General features: G+C 40.7%; 1 protein-coding gene across 2 annotated transcripts in view; it reads left to right on the forward strand.

The window, feature by feature from the left end:
* Window positions 1-234: 234 nt before the first annotated feature.
* YES1 (YES proto-oncogene 1, Src family tyrosine kinase) overlaps window positions 235-14,090 on the forward strand; it is a 49,656-nt gene continuing 35,800 nt past the window's right edge. For both annotated transcript variants that reach the window (XM_030970052.1, XM_030970044.1), the window contains exon 1: window positions 235-596. The gene's annotated coding sequence lies outside the window, so the exon portion shown is untranslated. The remainder of the gene's footprint in view (window positions 597-14,090) is intronic.

Raw genomic sequence — 14,090 nt, forward strand, 5'->3', positions numbered from 1 at the left:
TCTAGCAAGAGAAGCTCACCAGCCCGGCGCGGCACGGCGGGAGGATCTACCCCGACCGGGGTTCCCGCGACCCAAGGCCGGGAGTAGGCGGCCGCCCTCGGGCGAGCCGCGGAGCAGGGCAAGCCCCGGCTCCCTCCCCGCCGCCCCCGCGCCGCCCCGCACGCCTCCACCATGTTGTCTCGGTGCGCAGCGGCGCGGAGGAGGGACCGCCGCCGCCAGCCCGGCTCCGCGGGGGCCGCCCGGCTCCTCCCCGCGGCCTCCGGTTCGGGCGCGGAGGCTTTGCCCCGGCCGGCAGGCGCGGCGATCCCAACCTGGAGCGCATGGAGGAAAACGCGGTGCGGAGGAGGGGCCGCGGTGCCCACCGGAGATCCCGGCCATAGGGGCGGGGAGTCTCCTCCTTCTCCTCCTCCTCCCGCAGCGAGGCTCCAGCTCCCCGCACGCACCGGAGCGCTCGGCTCCCTCCTCCTCGTCCCTCCTCCCTTCCCCTCCTCCCCGCTTCCCTCCCCGGGTCGCCGCGGCTCCGGGAGGAGCGGGGGGGCCCCCGCTTCCTTCCCTCCCCCCCTCCTTCTCCCACCCGCCACGCCGAGGAGAGGCAGGTGAGGCCCCGGCCGCGTCCCCGCTCCGCCGCCCCACGGGAGCGGCGGCCGCGATGGCGGCGGCGATGGAGGCGCTAGGCCCCGGCCGCCTGCCCCCGGCCTCGCCCCGCTGCCGCGCCCCGGGGGCGGGGGCGTCCCGCACCCCCGGCCCCTTCTCCTCCGCAGAAACTTTCTCGGCAACTTTCTCCCGGGCCCAAGCTGGTGCCCGCGGGGCCGAGGGGTCGGACGGGCGGGAGTCGCGCTGGGCTGGGCGGGCTGCGTGGGGCAGGCTGCGGGCAGTAAGTTTGTGGGGGAGGGCCCCGTGACCCCTGCTCGGCCCGGGCCCCTCCCGGCCCCTGCCCGCCGCGCTGCCCCGCCGCGGGCGCTGCGGGCCGGCTGCTCGTCCCCCGGCGGAGGCGGCGTTCGCCGCCCGGGCTGGTGCTCGGTGTGAGCCGCTCCCGGCTCCGCTCCCGGCGCGGGGACGGAGGATGTAAAAGAGCAAAATTCAGGAGTCGCCTGTAGGTTGGCCTGCGTGGTTTTATATTCTATTAATTTTTCTTCTCCCCCGCCCCACTGTTCTGGTTTAAATCCCATTATCGAACCTGGAACATGACCGCTGTATGTTTCTGAGTCATTAATTTAAATGTTCAATCATCACACTTCATCAAGGCTTGTCTTTCTTACAATTAAAAAAAAAATATGTTGGACGCACACAGGCCCCTATTCCTGCGGAGTCTGCACATAACTTTCTGCTCTCTGTGGACCCACAGGCTTGATGTGCTTAAAAGTTGTGTGCTCAGACCAAGGGCTAGTGTGACTTCTCCAGTATTCAGTATTACAAATATGTGAAGTTTATGATATGGTTATTTATTATGTTAATATACGGGCTACTACGTGTCATGTATGCATGTGATTATGATCGTCTTGGCAGTGGGAAAACTAGGACAGAAATACTTCTGAAGCTTATGTTGTAAAGGTATATTCAGATGTACCTGCTGGATTTAACCCTAGGCAGAGGCCAGTCATTAATTAAAAATTAGGTATTTGGATTTACTTTAAGTGGCAGAATGTTCCAAAACCAGTTTTGAAGCTTGGAGTGTGTTGACAGGGAAAGTGTATTGGTTTTCACTTAATATAACTCATAGATAACTGAATGATATTTCAGGCAAATTTTGCAAATGAAATTGATCTTAAGTCGGGAGCCAGATATGATAGTTTATTTCAGAGTATTTTTTTTTTCCTTTTTGGAAAGTAAGCGTTGAAGAGGGATAGAATTGTCTTGTCAGTTTCCTTTGCAGTACCTCTGTTTGTAGGTATAGTTCACCCATAACCATGTTTTTGTTGGCTTCATAGACATAAGAACATTTCCTTTCCAAACAACAAAACCTCGCACTTCCACTCTTATTTCTGATGCGTATCTGTAAATTTAGTTATAGGAGGGTCCTACTGTGCATAAGCATAGAGTGGAGGCTCTGTGTGTGTTCTGCACAGCCAGGGTGTTGTGGTTAATTTTGGGACAAGGTAGCATCTGTGATGGCAACAGGGACAGCAGCATGGGCACTGTGCTTCTGCTGAATTTCGAAGAAAAAGATCCTGTGGTACCAAGTGTGACAGTAGTTAGTAACAGCAATTGCCAGTAATTAATTATTCCACGTGCTTTATTAGCTTTATTTCTTTAACAGATGCAGCTCAAATAGAGCTATAATCTCTGTGTGCCTTCAGTCCCTCTAATAACTCTTTTGGCCATTAGAAGTTTTCAAATAAATTTGGCAGCAGAGGTCTCCCAGGTGAGCAGTTTCTACAAAATTTCTGGAAGTAAGGAAGCCAGGTAGAACAGCGCATTTAACCTGCACACCAGAGAGTTCACAGCAACACTTACCTCAAGCTGGAAATTGCTGCAGGAAATGGGACCTTCCTGGTTTTGCTGCTTGCAGAGCTACTGGTCCAGTTTTCAATAGTTATTTAATAACTGAACCCCCATGCCATTCTATCTGGAACGAGACTGGTGAGCCCAAGGTAGCTTTAATCTGTATTTTGCATTACCGTGAGAGATTTTCAAGGAAATGCTTGTTACTCAACAACAGTTCGTTGCGTACAAAACAAATGAGTGGAACTCAAAGTATACTTAAATTGCATTATTAAACTGCATTATTTTGAAATAGCTGGAAAAATACTTAATACATTTTTGGTGTGCTGCATACTGTGTAATGGAATTATTGAAAAACTTCACATTATAGGGGTTTTTATCAATGCTCATGCGACAGAGCAGAGAACTGTTCTTCTGCACCAAAGAAATGCTCTTTATTTTGAGCTTTGTGCACTTATGCAGCTCCTGAAGAATGAAATTGTTACTCAGTTCAGTCTGATAAATCATGGCTGTCATGTGACAGCGATGCAAAAGTCTGCAGTGTGGCACATATCAGATTATGTGGTCAAAGTTTACTTTATGAACAAACTGCCTTAATGGTTTTACTTTTCCATGTGCGCTACCTGTGGACAAAAGCTGTACATTTTCAATAGATAATTCCTTGTATTCAAAACATTAGTTAAAAGAAATATGTTCTTTCATTCATATTCCCTACTTGCATCCAACTGTTTTGCCACGTAGTTTTATCACAGTTTGAGTAAGGTACCTTGATGTTAATTTAAAAATTGGTGTCCGTACTAACATAAAAATGACTTTAGGAAGGTGTCCTTATTCTGCTGTGTCGCATCAAGCAGCCTTTTTCAGGTAGGACATGTTCTGTGCATACATACACAGCCTGTGGTTTCTCTGAAGTCCTCCTGAAAGGTTTCAGGCTTCTGGTGCTGAAAGTCCTGTGCCTGTGGATGGAACATATTGATCCATGAGGGAGAACTGCAGTTTCTTTAACTACTGTAACAGAATGGGTTAGTTTTGGTCTTGGAGGAGCCACCTCCAAATACAAGTAGGTAACTCTAGTCTCAGGATTTATTTCATTTCTGTTCTCCTTGAGACTGTAGGAGGCTGTTTTATAGTGATGGATTTTATGATGTGATAATCACTATTTTTTATATTTTTTTTAAATACTAGCTGCTTTACAATTGCCATATGGGAACTTCTTTCAATCGCTACAGTCCCTGGCTGCATTCACACCAATGATTAGAGCTGTAGGGTTCCAGATTGTATTACCAATTGCCAGGTATGGAAGGTAAACCTGGATAACTTCCATGTGTACGCTTAGTTTAGTAGAGAAAATGTAATACTGAAAAGATGCTGTCAACTAACTGTAGGATAAGTTTAATTTTAGCTTATAAGAGGTCGTTCTTACTGCCTTTTGCATTTCTGGGTATTTATCCTTGATGGTGCCAGTGCATCAAAACAGAAACTGGCACCAAAGTTATCGAAATGAGTGGGACTGCACCCTTAGGTAAAGTTAACACACATGGCTGATTGCAGGATCAGAGATCAACATAATAGTAACTTTAATGCTAGAAATTGAGTAAGTAAACACTCTTACTTATGCATGAGTTTTGTTCCTTTTAAACACGTATTCTTTGAAAATGTAAAGGGTAGCTGGAAAAAGGATAGGAAGCACTCTCAGTTGTCATTTTGGATAGGTACGGCGTAGAGCACTGGGTTTCATGCTGTGTCATGTAAGTCAGTGGACCAAAGCCATGCACAGCTGGAATCAAGCCCTCAAGCTGGACTTCTAGCTAGCCCTGGCTTGTATCCCAGCCCCAGAGCTCAGTGGGGCTACTGCTGTAGAGATCATCACTAACTGCATTTGAGGCTGTGTTGACTGTTGTGGCCAAGACTGGGGTTTTGTTTCGATTTTTCTTGACTGTAGTATTAGGTAATGTTATAGAGCATGGTTGGAGAATGCTGAGGATGTAAAACCTCAGACTGGAATAATTTGTATTTTAGCTTCTTGAACACTGTTAGATGTTGAGTAGGGAATTGGTTAACTTTTTTTGTTAACCTGGTGTGTTTTATCTTTGTATTTTTAGAAGGCAAATGCTTTTATAGTAGTGTTACATGAGACTTTAATAAGTAACAATATTGACTGCACCTATGTCTTAAATGTTTATGTAAATTTTGAATTCTAATGGTGATACCGAACATAAAATAATTTGTCTTTCAACTTGTCACTTCAGGGAGATGAAAAACTTCTACGGCTTAAAATGTTTCTGTGGTTTTCTTCACACCAGAGGTCTAGAGAACTCTGGGAAAAATAAATGATTCTTCAGAAGTGATGAACCCTTTTAGTTGAAATTTTAGAGTTATCTAGACCAGGTTTACAAGAATTAATAACTTTGTTTAATTCCATTGACACTGAAGTTGAGTAAACACACCCACATAAGTAAATCTTTATAGATCAGGGCCTTTAAACATTGTTTTAGAGGAACTTTCAGGAGAATTTTGTGGCATTAATCACACATTTTTGCTTCGTGTTGGAGGAGTTTGATTTAGTAGGGTTAAGTTCCTTTGCACATGCCCAAAGCATTCTGTAGTGTTGCAAAACTGAGACAGTAGTAGTGTTTTATTCATGACGTGAATTATGGAGTATAAATGCAGTCAGGCCTCAGGTATGCTTCCCAGGACTGACAGCCCCTGTAGAAAAGAAGGGTTGGAGTGGAGGATGGTGTTCATGTTCCAAATGTTTGCCCATAGTTCAGGCAAACATTTTGATATTGCATGCAAACTTCAGAAATAAAATAAAGTATCTTGGCTAAAGATTTTGATATTTCAACCCTATCTAATGGCCTCACAGTTGTAAGAAAAGGCAGTGCTTGTGCAAGGTATTTGAAGAGTAATTAGAGGGTGCTATGGATCTCTTGTGTATTGCAATTGTATAGCATTATAACTGTTTTGGCAGTCAGCCAGGAAAGGGAGACTTAAAACAAATTAATAGTGAACAATCCAGTTTTAATAAGTTATTTTAAGTGTGGTTAGATAACAGCATTAATATTTATGCTTGAAGTGTGACAGAGAAAAAACAGGTCTCAGTTGTTATGTGTATCTTCTTGCTTTTCAAGAACATTTTATTGGAAACTAATATCCTGACTGACACTTGTAACCACAGAACTCTTCCTGTTTCTGGTTGATTTTTACCAGCTCAGCCTGTTCAACATAAATACTTTATTTTGCCAGTAATCGTACCCCAAAGTCCAGAAGCTAAAAGACTGCACCAAGGACCCCATGACCACAGGCTTTCCTAATTCTTAGGCTCCCTTCCTGAGCATCCAGTATTGCCCAGCATTTCAGATGGTGGAGGCCCATGGTGAACCTCTGGTATGACTCAGAGGTCTTTGGGCTTGATGGGCTTTTGGTCTAATTCATAAAAACTGGCCTTTCGATAGGCTTCACTTAACATGTGCCTCACAGATGAACAATGCTTTTAAGGTTTTTAAAGTATGCTTCACTGAAAAATGAATATAGAATTAACGTCTAGAAAATATTCTTGTTTTCAAAGTGCACATTTATATGAAACTAGCATTTGTTTGCCAAACTTAGGAAAGAAAACATTATCAAAACTGAGGTTGAGGGAGGAAATTTAAAAATATATATGAAAGTTCTGTATTTCATCGTAAAGTGTTAAAAACAAATCACCACGATTAGTCATCTTTTTAGTGCTCTTGTACCTCCTTTCTTTGCCTTGATTTTGATCTGTTTTTCTGGAGGTCTGCAGTTTACATTACTGATTCTCAAACTGAGGTCTTCAGAAGAATATTAACAGAAAAAATTACTTACATTATGTAGTGATTCAGTTAGAAGTTGATCAGACTTAGTCTGTGCAAAACACAGAGTTAAATGTGACATGTATGTCTGAAATTTGTATAAAACAGGGGTCTCCAAACATCTTAAAAAATTACAGATCTGCACCAAACCTAGTAGCAAAGTTCACATTTTAAAAATCTGTAGAGTCACGGCATTTATATTCATGTGAAAACTAAGCAAGGGTGAGATGAAATGGGAGGAAAGCTTATGGTGATAAAAACAAGTGGTTTGTGTTCTTCTTCTTGTACCTTGAGCTGAAAACAACATGCCAGTGGAACATTTTGCAACTTGTGGTGTTTTGTTGATCCCTGGTATTTAATGTTTGTGACCAGCTCCAATTGCGGTAGTTCAGTTGAAACTCTCCACATTTCCTTAGAGGTGTGAACTTGTAATGATGCTCTGATGAGGCTGTGAACATAGTTAGTGATGCGTGTTATGGGCTCATAGATAATCTGTCCTAATAGAAAATCCTGCAAGACTTCAGTGACAGGTGAATGTGAAAATACAGATTTTTGTCTTCTTTTCTCCTAATGCAAATTTATGCAAGGCTTAAATAAGTTTTGCAAGGCAAAGACCATTCTCTGCTCTGTGTGAAGACTAGCCCAGGTGAGTTGTGTATCTTTCTTAAAAGAAGGCTCTCCCTGACTGAATGGGGACGGAAGACTTGTACTTTTCTTGATTGTTTGAGGATTTTTATCTAAATCTGAACAAAGCTTCTCTTTGATGCACATGTTCTTTAGCTGAAGCCTACTGAAAGAAGAGTTGTAAATCAGACCAGGAGTTGTTGTAAATCAGACCTCTATCTAGGCAAAATCTGTTGTCTTGATTTTTCTTTTTTTTTTCAATCCACTTCATTCAGGATAAATTCTTAATGTCTCAAGTAAAAGTTCTTGGAAGTTTAGTTAGAGGCTAATTTTCAGAATGGGTTCTTTGAGCAACAGATGGTACTTCTTATTCTGCCTGTTCAAAATAAAAAGTATTCAGGTTTTTTCCAACAGCAATGTTTTAAAACGCGAGTGTGCTCTCTGGCTTCTGAGACATGTGATATGTGGGATTTTTGCCAAAGTATTTTCTTTGGTTTTGTTTTTTTGGGATTCTCCTTGTCATATATTTTAGAGTATCAGTTGCATTATAGAATGACAAAGCCCTTAAAGCAAAGAGAGGATGGGCTTGTTTAGCTGATACTGGTGTTAAATATTTGTTTAATGGGTGATTAAAGGTTATAATAGCATTGGCCACATCAGCTCATCCATACCTAACTGAAAAACATTCACTGGAGAGAGAAAAAGGGTATATTAGTCTCACTGTAGACAGCCATGTTGAATTCTTTTTTCATAGTAAAGTTAAATATTCTGTTCAGGAGCACTTAGAGCATAGAGCAAAATACTATTCCTTTTGAAAACAATTACCCCTGAAGAAAAGGAAAAGCAAGGATAATTCCTGAGATGTTACTACTAGTCAGTTGGGGAAATTTTCTTGAGTAATATTTCTTTTCTCAAGCCTGAGAAGTAGGCATTGTATTAACATTCTGTAGTTGGTGGGAAAAGAAGGGTTATGTATATTTATTTGGTGGGGTTTAAGGGGTGTTTTTAAGGGGTGTTTTTTGGCTTTTGTTGTTGTTTTTCTGTGGTTCTGAGTGAGAGAGGAAAATGGAAGTACAAAATTTTCAACTTCAGATCACACGAAAATTAAATGCGAACTGTATATGGCTAGGAAGCAATAGTAATATGAGTACCCTTTTTTTACTTTCAAGTACAATTCTGTACTGTATTTTAAGCACAACTACACACTTAAAACACAATTCATAAATCATAGTGATTGAGGCTATTTAAAGTGATAAGCTTTCAAAATATCTTGCTGAATAATTGCACATTATGTAATTTGCTAAAGATATCAATCTTTTTCATTTTAGGAATTATTTCTTATCTTGTATGCTGTAGAAATCGTAGAACTGATTGATTCAGGCTATCATGATGTACGTAAAATGAGACAAGTGTTAGTTTATAGATGAAAAATTATTTCCCTGGAAACGTTTGACTTGTTCATGCATAGTAGGTGTATTTAAATATTCTGGAATTCATTTGCATTGGTTATGAAATCTAGGGCTCTTTGATTACCTCCCCTTCCCTTTCACTTAGGTCTGACATATCATCAGAATACTATTTAAATCTGGTGCATACATGGTGAAGTCATAGCCAAGTTAATATGTGACTTACATTAACAAGCACAACACCTTTGTTTTCTATGGTTATTTTAAATTACTATTTTACCTCAGATTTACACTAGGGCTTCTTCGTTCTTTTCCCAAAGAAAGTGGTTGAGCCTTACTAGTCAGTAAAATATATTGACTCTCCATATTAGGTTTACACTAATCCTGTTAGCTTTTTGCCAGGGGCATGGGTTCTCTGTGTGTATATTTAATGTAATAGTAAAGTGTCTTAACAATTCTCTTAAGCTATATACATAATTATTTAAGCAATCACACTGCAATTTCTATGCAAGACGTTTTTATTTCTTCCTAGTGTGTGTTCAGTGGCATTTGAATGGAAGTTCTGATTGAAACTCATATGAATAACCAGTGTTACGTTTTAAAGTACAGATTAATGTGTTGCTTCCTAGATAAGGATATAGAGGGCAATAATTCTAGTGCAAACCACATTTTGCTTTAAATCTGCTAGATTTATTTACAAAAGAGAATATTAGCTTTAGTTTGTGAATAATTTTTGGTCACTTCAACCTCTAAGGCATTAGAATACATAGATCCCATATTTCCAAGTTTTTATTTTCTTTGAAAATAGAAGCAAATCTCTCCTCTGTCAGTTAAACTTGTCTTCCCTAAATGTGTCTAAGATTCTAGTGAACCAGTATCTAGATAACATTGAGGGGTGGAATATTCTTTACACTTGCAACAGCTTATGTTACTTTATATATTTGGGTATTCAAATTCTGATTTCAGGTGGTTATGTATTAGCTCTGCAAGTTTGGTGATTTAAATTTGTTTAAAGTTTTGGTCGCTAGCAACATAGTTTGAGAATGTTTTAAAACTCAGTATAGGTTTTCCTAAATGTAAACCTTTGTCTTTCTAGAAATTTCAGTTAAAAAAAAATTTTGTCCACATTAAATATTTAAAAAATGCCATCAGAAGGGTAACTTACTATTATATATGACATGTAGTCCGTCTGTGTATGGCTTAATTTGGCTCCATATGTCTGTTGTGCTCTATTTTTACTGTTATACAAATAGAAGTAAACATTGTTTGCTACATTATGTGCAGTACAGTGTAGCCAGGTAACCAGGTAATTTATGTGATGGAATCCAATCATATTTAGGCCAACAGAGTAAGGTGCAAAAACTTCTGAGCCTGTTGATTTATCACAGCATAAGAAGTTCTTGAGGAAACTCTGATTGCTCTGATGGAAAATTGAAAAGTTTGTTAGTGTTACTGCTGCAGGATTTCTCCAGCTTGGAAACCATGCCGTTAAACTGTTGCTTCTCTTAAAATTCCTAGATTTGATGGATTTTTACTTTTCCCTTGAGTTCCCCTGAAACTGAAAGCCAAAGCAGATGCAGATAGTACAGTTTTACAGTCAGAATATCTGAATGGGATCATTCTCTTTAAAAACATTGCCATGTAAAATAACTTCTCACATGCTTTAAACTGAAATGGAAATTAGATTTTTTTGATTTTTTAAAAGGTTTGTTTTAGGATTGTTTGTTTGTTTGTCTGGGGCATTTTTTGGCTAATTAGGAACTGGAAAATCTGAACCTGTTTTTATTCACAGATGTTTTAGCGTTGCTATTCTAGGATGTGATCCTTTTTCACACTGAAGTCAAGTGCAAAATTCCCCTTGACTTCAGGGAGAGCTGGATTAGCTGTACACAAAAGAACTAAATCATCCTCTGGGATAAGTGGAGGCAACTCTATTGAAGTAGACTTCATTAGAGTATAAAATGAAGACAAAAAAATGTTGCCTGCCTTAACAGGCAGTGAAATTGGATCTGTTAGCTCAAACAGCTAGGTTAATTTAGCAGTTGAACCAAAGATTTTAGCCCTTTTTCAATTAGACTGTCGTTATATTACTTCACTGCATGAGCAGTGAATAACATATGTCACTTAATCTTGTGATATTTTACAATATACAAATATTTTACAGAAATTAGAATCTCTTTATGAACCTTTTTTTGTGGCATAAGAATTATCACTTGGTAAATGTTAAGCAAACTTTTAAGGAGTTTATCCTCAAATAGATGAAAGGAATCTATTTCAATTGCTGTTTAAATCTAGGCTTTATATGACAATTTGTGTGAGGTTTGGGGTGCCTTGTTTGTATTTTCAGCCTCAGGCTGGCATCTTGAGTGTCTTTATGTAGTCTTGCTGAGGTGAGAAGCAGGTAATTCATTTACACCAAAAATTGAACTGGATGTTATCTCATGTGTTTGCTGGTGGTGTCTGGAGTAATCCCATTGAGTTCCGCAGAAGACAGTAGTGCCTTTGGCATCTTCCACTAATGCTTTACACAACAGTATCTGTTTTCTGTACGCTAATGGTGAAGAAATAATATTTGACAAATGAACTCAAATGTAGTGATTACTTATGTAATAACTTTTATATTTCTTGTAAAATGTATCATTTGCACTCTTGCATATCAAGTTTTTCTTCTGGTGCTTCTGGTATCAGTTGGAATCAGGAATTAATTCAACTGTCTGTGATGATTATGACCTGAGTAATTTCTGTATGGGTTTCTTGTACTTCCTCTTTGAAATTTCACAAGGGGAAGGGGGATGGGAGTATTGTAATCTCCTTAGAATAATTTGAGAATGAGCCCTTAAATGCTGCTCAGCATTTCTTTATTAACATTTCAGAGGTTAATAAAATCCACTCCCTAGGAAGCTTCACAGGGCTCTTTGCTGTTTAGTATACATAGCTCTGAAAAAAAGTCCTCCTCAAATAACTGTTGCTGCAATATTTGACTGGTGTTAAGGGGTTAAGTAGTAAACTTAAGCTCTCTGAAACACTTGAAATGCTAAATTTACAAAACAAGACACGAGAACTGTTTTAAGATTAGTCATAGTTAGGAAGCTTATTGAAGCACCGGCATCTTCCTGGATACATCCTGTACTTTTGTGTCTTCAGCATGCTTCATCTATTCACAGTCCTGACTGCTTTTGGTTTTTAGAAACTCTTGCTGCAACTTCTTTGTGACTGAGATGCATTGTCAATCAGTCCAATCCTCCCCATGCCAGCCAACTGCCCCCTTAATGCAGCAATTCACTTGGATGAATAGTGCTCATACTTTAAGGAGACAATTGTCTACCAGAGAGAGAGTGCCAAGCTGATTTAACTTGGTATGGGTGTGAAAGAGTTTTTAAATGGGTGCTGTCAACTAGCATTGGCCCAGAGCACTAGCTGCTTGAAAATTGTAATAATTGTTATAATCTGATTTTACATCAAAATTAGTTCAAAATATTTTAGTCAATCACTGAGCTGCAGAGAGCATTAATACCCCAGAAGTGGTTGTCAGACAGTCGTCCGAGGTCTGTCAGAACTGTAGCAGACGTGTCCTGGCTGAATGTACAATACAGCTTTTAAAATGGGCTCCTTCTTGGCAGTACATCACTAAATTGGTGAAAGAATACAGGATTTATGTTGTAATCTGCTCTTCCAGTTCCATTTAATGCCACAGCGTGTGTTTGAAACACTTAGTTGGGTGTATAATACAGTGTAAAACCACAACTGTAGCCTGTCATTACTGTCGTGCCTACAGAGCTGAGCTACCATTTAGCCAAGCCAGCTGCTTGGATTATCTATTACCTGGAATTGTGTGAAAGTGGGTAGAATTTATGAAAATTGCATCACTTCTTTGCTGACTAAAATTTTTTATGCATTTTTAGTTTTAGTGCAGGCTGAAAGAATGCATACCTTCTAGGTACACCATCACTTGAGTGCAGAGGGTTTAGTGCTGTGCTTGATAGTGTAAGGATGGACCTTTCCTAAGCATAATTTGGGCCCTGATAATTCTTTACTGCACTTCTGAAGGGAAGAGAGAGGGTGAAAAAAATAAGAAAAAACCATGTGGAGAAGATGCTTCCTGAAATTCCTCATGTTTCTTTTTCAGGGAGGCCAGGAAATCTGAGAAAATAAGTTATTTCTGTCAAGAGCCTGACAAAATGTGGTTATTATTCTAAATGTGTAGAAAGGATGCTGTTAACAAAATACTCAGTTTAAAGGAGAGAAAATTTCTTAGGGGCATGGCAGCGAGTAGTGAGTATATTTGGGGGCAGGGAGGAGGGTGTTTTCCTTGCTTCTCTGAGGTCATTAGGCCATTACAGCTGCAACAACATTGCTACTAGCTTACATACATTTGTGGAGAAAAAGGAAGCATTGTTGTTTCAGTGCCTGGCTGGAATAATAGTTTGTTAAGCAGTGCTGCGAGATTGTTAGTTGTTTTAGGGACATCTCCATTAGTAGATGTGCCACTATTAGTAAGCGTATTGTAGACATCAAAAGAAAAAAACCAAAACAGAAGCTTAGATTGGAGAAGATGAAGAACAGGAGCTAGAATAATTTTCACATATGAAAGACAGGATGTTGATTTGGATCCGTCAGCATAGCATGGAGAAAAAATCATGTTTAACCACCTTGTGTGATAAGATTGGCTGGGTAGATGAGAGAAGAGCAGTGAACATTGTTTATCTTGTCTTCAGTGAGGCTTACATCATTGTCTCCCGTAGCATCCAGTGGGCTCAAAGGGTTGGCATCAGTGGCACAACGTCACAAGTGGCTCAAGAGCTGGTGACCGGTCACTAGCAGTGTGCCCTAGGGCTCAGTACCAGGGACAAGTCTGTTTAACACCTTTGCTGTGGGACCTGGGGGTCCCACAGAGGTGCAACCTCACCAAGCTTGCAGGGGGAACTGATAGACCAAAGAGGGTTGTGCTGATATCCAGAGGGACGTTGACACAGGAATTGTCTGATGGGAGGTTCCAGAAATTCAGTAAAGGGAAATTCAGTGATCCTGGGGAAGAACAACTGCAGGCTCCAGTATGTGGTAGGGTCCAATCAGCTGAGAAGAAAGTGCAGAAAATTACTGGGGGTCCTGATGCGAAAGATTTGTGTGAGCCATCAGTGTGCACTTGCAACAAAGAAGGCCCAGAAGTGTTCTGGATACATTAGGAAAAGTTACCAGCAGATCAAGGTGGTGATCCTTTCCCCCTGCTCACCGCTGGTAAGACCATGCTTCAAGTGCTTCTGGGCTTCCCTGTACCAGAGAGACATGGACATATTGGAGAGAGTCCAACAAAGGGCCACTAAGATGACTAAGGGTCTGGAGAATTTCTCTTATGAGGAGAAGCTGAGAAAGCTAGGATTACTCAGCCTGGAGAAAACAATGCTCAGGGGCACCCTATGTGTGTAAATAACCTAATGGGGTGGAATAAAGAGGATAGAGTCAGGCTGATCTCCCTAGTTTCCACTGATAGTGGATGAAGTAATGGGCACAAACTGTAATACAGGAAATTCCATTTAAATATCAGAAAAAAGAGAGGTTTTTTTATGTTGAGGGTGATAGATTGCTGGAACAGGTGGTCCAAAAAATGTTTTGGATTCTCCATCCTTGGCAATAACTCAAAACCCAGCTGGACACAGCCCTGAGCAACTTGCTGTCATTGACATGCTTTGAGCAGGGGGGCTGGGGTAGGCATCCTCCAGATGTCCCTTCCAGTTTCAGCTGTTCTCTGATTTTCATTAAATTATTTAAGAGGGCCAAACTGATGAGT

The sequence above is a fragment of the Camarhynchus parvulus genome, chromosome 2 (assembly GCF_901933205.1).
Source record: "Camarhynchus parvulus chromosome 2, STF_HiC, whole genome shotgun sequence".
NCBI classification, from domain to species: domain Eukaryota; kingdom Metazoa; phylum Chordata; class Aves; order Passeriformes; family Thraupidae; genus Camarhynchus; species Camarhynchus parvulus.